Below are 7,293 nucleotides of genomic sequence, written 5' to 3'. Positions count from 1 at the left end.
TCGACTTCTAGGATAAGCGCTCCGTGGTTCCTCGTTCATGTTTACAATAAATTATTTCAATTCGTTTTTCGCGCAACCCCAAATTCGGTAGCTGTCAGTCCGCTAATAAAATTTCTCGACTTCCAGGATAAGCGCTCCGTGGTTCCTGGTTCATGTTTACAATAAATTATTTCAATTCGTTTTTCGGGCAACCCCAAATTCGGTAGCTGTCAGTCCGCTAGTAAAATTTCTCGACTTCCAGGATAAGCGCTCCGTGGTTCCTCGTTCATGTTTACAATGAATTATTTCAATTCGTTTTTCGCGCAACCCCAAATTCGGTAGCTATCAGTCCGCTAATAAAATTTCTCGACTTCCAGGATAAGCGCTCCGTGGTTCCTGGTTCATGTTTACAATAAATTATTTCAATTCGTTTTTCGCGCAACCCCAAATTCGGTAGCTGTCAGTCCGCTAATAAAATTTCTCGACTTCCAGGATAAGCGCTCCGTGGTTCCTGGTTCATGTTTACAATAAATTATCTCGATTCGTTTCTCGCGCAACCCCAAATTCGGTAGCTGTCAGTCCGCTAATAAAATTTCTCGACTTGCTGGATAAGCGCTCCGTGGTTCCTCGATCATGTTTACAATAAATTATTTCAATTCGTTTTTCGCGCAAGCCTAAATTCGGTAGCTGTCAGTCCGCTAATAAAATTTCTCGACTTCTAGGATAAGCGCTCCGTGGTTCCTCGTTCATATTCACAATAAATTATTTCAATTCGTTTTTCGCGCAAGCCCAAATTCGGTAGCTGTCAGTCCGCTAATAAAATTTCTCGACTTCCAGGATAAGCGATCCGTGGTTCCTCGTTCATGTTTACAATAAATTATTTCAATTCGTTTTCCGCGCAAGCCCAAATTCGGTAGCTGTCAGTCCGCTAATAAAATTTCTCGACTTCCAGGATAAGCGCTCCGTGGTTCCTGGTTCATGTTTACAATAAATTATTTCAATTCGTTTTTCGGGCAACCCCAAATTCGGTAGCTGTCAGTCCGCTAATAAAATTTCTCGACTTCCAGGATAAGCGCTCCGTGGTTCCTCGTTCATGTTTACAATGAATTGTTTCAATTCGTTTTTCGCGCAAGCCCAAATTCGGTAGCTGTCAGTCCGCTAATAAAATTTCTCGACTTCCAGGATAAGCGCTCCGTGGTTCCTCGTTCATGTTTACAATAAATTATTTCAATTCGTTTTTCGCGCAAGCCCAAATTCGGTAGCTGTCAGTCCGCTAATAAAATTTCTCGACTTCCAGGATAAGCGCTCCGTGGTTCCTCGTTCATGTTTACAACGAATTATTTCAATTCGTTTTTCGCGCAAGCCCAAATTCGGTAGCTGTCAGTCCGCTAATAAAATTTCTCAACTTCCAGGATAAGCGCTCCGTGGTTCCTCGTTCATGTTTACAATAAATTATTTCAATTCGTTTTTCGCGCAAGCCCAAATTCGGTAGCTGTCAGTCCGCTAATAAAATTTCTATAACTTTATATTCTTCTCATAATCTTTTCGGTCAAATATGTCGATAGAAGAATCATATTAAACCTTACACATCATTTTTGATTTGTTCTCATGCTGAAAATATTTATTATTATTCGAGGTATAACTCGAGGTGGTTGGCGGTGGTCGTTGGGGGTGGTTGAAGATGGTCGGCGGTGGACGAGGAGGAGGACGAGGATTTGTGCTCGGTGAGTAAAACACTTTTATAATATTTCATAGCAATTGTAATTATATTTTATTTGAAATATTTCAAACTAGTCATGTTTACAATAAGTTATTTCAATTCATTTTTCGTGCAAGCACATATTCAGTATCTATGAATAATCTTAAACAATTTATTATATTAATAATTAATTAATTAATATTCTTATAATATTTGATGGCAATTGTAATTATATTTCATCTGAAATATTACAAACTTGTCACGTTTACAATAAATTATTTCAATTCATTTTTCGTGCAAGCACATATTCAGTAGCTTTGAATAATCTTGCACAATTTATTATATTATTAATTAATTGATTAATTACATTAATCCTTACACAATATTTTTAATGTGTTCCTATACTAAAAATCTTTATCACTATTTCAGGTATCACCCGAGGTGGTCGGAAGTGGACGAAGAGGAGGACGAGCTGGACGAGGAGGAGGACCAGGTGGACGAGGAGGAGGCGGGGTGGGTTGTGGGAGAGGACCTCTCCTCTCCTCAGAGGAGGGGAGGAGGCGGGGTGGGTCGTGGGAGAGGACCTCTCCTCTCCTCAGAAGAGGGAAGGAGGCGGGGTGGGTCGTGGGAGAGGACCTCTCCTCTCCTCAGAGGAGGGGAGGGGGAGGGGGAGGGGGAGGGGGTGGGAGGGGGAGGGGAGGGGAAGGGGAAGGGCGGGAAGGGGAGGGAGGGAGGGAGGGAGGGCGGGTGGGAGGGAGGGAGGGTGGGCGGGCGGGGGGGGGGGGGGGGGGAGAGTGGAGGACGGATGCCAATGTGAGCCCGTTAGAGTTAATAGAGCAGAACGCACGCCCCCCCCCCCCCCGCCCCCGCCCATCCACCCACCCTCCCTCCCGCCCTCCCCTCCTCCCCTCCTCCCCTCCCCGCCCTTCCCCTTCCCTTCCCTTCCCCCCCCCCCCCCCCCCCCCCCCCCCCCCCCCCCTCCCCTCCCGACCCGTCCCGTACCCCCTCCCCCTCCCCTCCTCTGAGGAGAGGAGAGGTCCTCTCCCACAACCCACCCCGCCTCCTCCTCGTCCACCTGGTCCTCCTCCTCGTCCAGCTCGTCCTCCTCTTCGTCCACTTCCGACCACCTCGGGTGATACCTGAAATAGTGATAAAGATTTTTAGTATAGGAACACATTAAAAATATTGTGTAAGGATTAATGTAATTAATCAATTAATTAATAGTATAATAAATTGTACAAGATTATTCATAGCTACTGAATATGTGCTTGCACGAAAAATGAATTGAAATAATTTATTGTAAACGTGACAAGTTTGTAATATTTCAGATGAAATATAATTACAATTGCCATCAAATATTATAAGAATATTAATTAATTAATTATTAATATAATAAATTGTATAAGATTATTCACAGCTACTGAACATGTGCTTGCACGAAAAATGAATTGAAATAATTTATTGTAAACATGACTAGTTTGAAATATTTCAAATGAAATATATCTACAATTGCCATGAAATATTATAAAAGTGTTTTACTCACCGAGCACAAATCCTCGTCCTCCTCCTCGTCCACCGCCGACCATCTTCAACCACCCCCAACGACCACCGCCAACCACCTCGAGTTATACCTCAAATACTAATAAATATTTTCAGAATGAGAACAAATCAAAAATAATGTGTAAGGTTTAATATGATTTTTCTATCGACATATTTGACCGAAAAGATTATGAGAAGAATTTAAAGTTATAGAAATTTTATTAGCGGACTGACAGCTACCGAATTTGGGGTTGCGCGAAAAACGAATTGAAATAATTTATTGTAAATATGAACCAGGAACCACGGAGCGCTTATCCTGGAAGTCGAGAAATTTTATTAGCGGACTGACAGCTACCGAATTTGGGGTTGCGCGAAAAACGAATCGAGATAATTTATTGTAAACATGAACCAGGAACCACGGAGCGCTTATCCTGGAAGTCGAGAAATTTTATTAGCGGACTGATAGCTACCGAATTTGGGGTTGCGCGAGAAACGAATTGAAATAATTTATTGTAAACATGAACGAGGAATCACGGAGCGCTTATCCTGGAAGTCGAGAAATTTTATTAGCGGACTGACAGCTACCGAATTTGGGGTTGCGCGAAAAACGAATTGAAATAATTCATTGTAAACATGAACGAGGAACCACGGAGCGCTTATCCTGGAAGTCGAGAAATTTTATTAGCGGACTGACAGCTACCGAATTCGGGCTTGCGCGAAAAACGAAATGAAATAATTTATTGTAAACATGAACCAGGAACCACGGAGCGCTTATCCTGGGAGTCGAGAAATTTTATTAGCGGACCGACAGCTACCGAATTTGGGGTTGCGCGAAAAACGAATTGAAATAATTTATTGTAAATATGAACCAGGAACCACGGAGCGCTTATCCTGGAAGTCGAGAAATTTTATTAGCGGACTGACAGCTACCGAATTTGGGGTTGCGCGAAAAACGAATTGAAATAATTTATTGTAAATATGAACCAGGAACCACGGAGCGCTTATCCTGGAAGTCGAGAAATTTTATTAGCGGACTGACAGCTACCGAATTTGGGGTTGCGCGAAAAACGAATCGAGATAATTTATTGTAAACATGAACCAGGAACCACGGAGCGCTTATCCTGGAAGTCGAGAAATTTTATTAGCGGACTGATAGCTACCGAATTTGGGGTTGCGCGAGAAACGAATTGAAATAATTTATTGTAAACATGAACGAGGAATCACGGAGCGCTTATCCTGGAAGTCGAGAAATTTTATTAGCGGACTGACAGCTACCGAATTTGGGGTTGCGCGAAAAACGAATTGAAATAATTTATTGTAAACATGAACGAGGAACCACGGAGCGCTTATCCTGGAAGTCGAGAAATTTTATTAGCGGACTGACAGCTACCGAATTCGGGCTTGCGCGAAAAACGAATTGAAATAATTTATTGTAAACATGAACCAGGAACCACGGAGCGCTTATCCTGGGAGTCGAGAAATTTTATTAGCGGACCGACAGCTACCGAATTTGGGGTTGCGCGAAAAACGAATTGAAATAATTTATTGTAAATATGTACCAGGAACCACGGAGCGCTTATCCTGGAAGTCGAGAAATTTTATTAGCGGACTGACAGCTACCGAATTTGGGGTTGCGCGAAAAACGAATTGAAATAATTTATTGTAAATATGAACCAGGAACCACGGAGCGCTTATCCTGGAAGTCGAGAAATTTTATTAGCGGACTGACAGCTACCGAATTAGGGGTTGCGCGAAAAACGAATCGAGATAATTTATTGTAAACATGACCCAGGAACCACGGAGCGCTTATCCTGGAAGTCGAGAAATTTTATTAGCGGACTGATAGCTACCGAATTTGGGGTTGCGCGAGAAACGAATTGAAATAATTTATTGTAAACATGAACGAGGAATCACGGAGCGCTTATCCTGGAAGTCGAGAAATTTTATTAGCGGACTGACAGCTACCGAATTTGGGGTTGCGCGAAAAACGAATTGAAATAATTTATTGTAAACATGAACGAGGAACCACGGAGCGCTTATCCTGGAAGTCGAGAAATTTTATTAGCGGACTGACAGCTACCGAATTCGGGCTTGCGCGAAAAACGAATTGAAATAATTTATTGTAAACATGAACCAGGAACCACGGAGCGCTTATCCTGGGAGTCGAGAAATTTTATTAGCGGACCGACAGCTACCGAATTTGGGGTTGCGCGAAAAACGAATTGAAATAATTTATTGTAAACATGAACCAGGAACCACGGAGCGCTTATCCTGGAAGTCGAGAAATTTTATTAGCGGACTGACAGCTACCGAATTTGGGGTTGCGCGAAAAACGAATTGAAATAATTTATTGTAAACATGAACCAGGAACCACGGAGCGCTTATCCTGGAAGTCGAGAAATTTTATTAGCGGACTGACAGCTACCGAATTTGGGGTTGCGCGAAAAACGAATTGAAATAATTTATTGTAAACATGAACCAGGAACCACGGAGCGCTTATCCTGGAAGTCGAGAAATGTTATTAGCGGACTGACAGCTACCGAATTCGGGCTTGCGCGAAAAACGAATTCAAATAATTTATTGTAAACATGAACGAGGAACCACGGAGCGCTTATCCTGGAAGTCGAGTTTCACCGCGCAGCGGACCCGAAGCGCGGGATCCGGGAGGTTGAGAACCCGGTACTTGAAATACGTAGCGGACCCGAAGCGCGGGATCTGGGAGGTTGAGAACCCGGTACTCGAAATTTGCGGAGCGCGACTCTCATCCGTCCGCTCTACTGCGCGGTTGTTACCGGACTGAGGAACTCGGCTAGCCGATTTTAGATTGGTGACGTCACTTTCCAAACATCCGAAAATTCAAACTTTGGTTTCGAACTGTAATACTAGGTATGATGATGTTTGATGCATGATGTATGATATATGATGTATGGTGTATGTTGTATAACGATTTTAGTTTTCACATTTCATACAAGCAATACACACTTTATCTCTCCTGCCGATTCCAGACTCAAGCGGCCATGCAGGCCCTTCGATGGTCAGCCGTTGACTGAAGATATATCCATAAGTTAACGGATCAGCTGATAACGCTGTCGTTCTGCGACAGTTGGACGATGAAAAATTTTGCTCGTACCTTTCAAATGTGTGTTGAAATACACTCGAAGTGTTAAGAAGCTTCGTTCTTTCTCTCCCTCTCGAAAAAAAATAAAAAAATCGATAACAGTCACCTTTTGAGGCCTTTAAATCCGGACACTGCGTTGAATACTGTCTCATATACGGAGCATCCATTTCATCTCGATCAAAATTAGCGCATTCGTGATGTATTTCTGAATTTTTTTCCATAAGAAAACTTTTCGAAAAAACATTCTGCTTCTCTACCCAACGTAAATACTTCACTTGCGACTAGCTAAAACAGCGTTTCGATTCTATGCCTACGAAAATTCAAGATCGAGAGAGCAAATGAAAAGTTGTTGGAATATTTATCAATATTAATGTTATGGAATACATCGAGTACGTGTCGAATAGATGTATAATGAGTTCATATTATAGACGTAATATTGTAGGTAATATAGTTTGTCTCCTGGAAAACTATAAAATCTACCGTATGCATCACGTATCAATTGCAAATGGATCATATATATTAATAACGTACATGGACCGCATATACATATATACTTTTTGGTCTCTGCATCATTATTACATCAGATCTATTATTATTTCTGATCTATGTATATGTTCGTTTCTTGGGTACCTGTAGTTCAATTAATCACTGTTCCGCTACGAATTTTGGAAGAAATTTATTCTCATAGTTAATTTCTTGTATCGCCGACAAGTCGGTAACGCTGCAAGTCGGTAAGTACACACAGGCTAAGTAAATCCTAACCTGACAATTGATTATTGATTCAGTAATTACTATCAAATGTCGGAAATTCGATATCACAAACTTACAATCGCCAAAAAACGATGAAAATTTCGTTTAAAATCGGGAAGGAGTTTTGAAATGCGGTATCACATCACGGTACGGAGACGCTGTCAACGGACGGAAACACGATCGTGGAAACCACCGCGTTTGTTTGGAA

Source organism: Neodiprion fabricii, chromosome 4, assembly GCF_021155785.1.
Source record: "Neodiprion fabricii isolate iyNeoFabr1 chromosome 4, iyNeoFabr1.1, whole genome shotgun sequence".
In the NCBI taxonomy this organism is placed as follows: Eukaryota; Metazoa; Arthropoda; class Insecta; order Hymenoptera; family Diprionidae; genus Neodiprion; species Neodiprion fabricii.
This window is presented reverse-complemented; position numbering follows the sequence as displayed.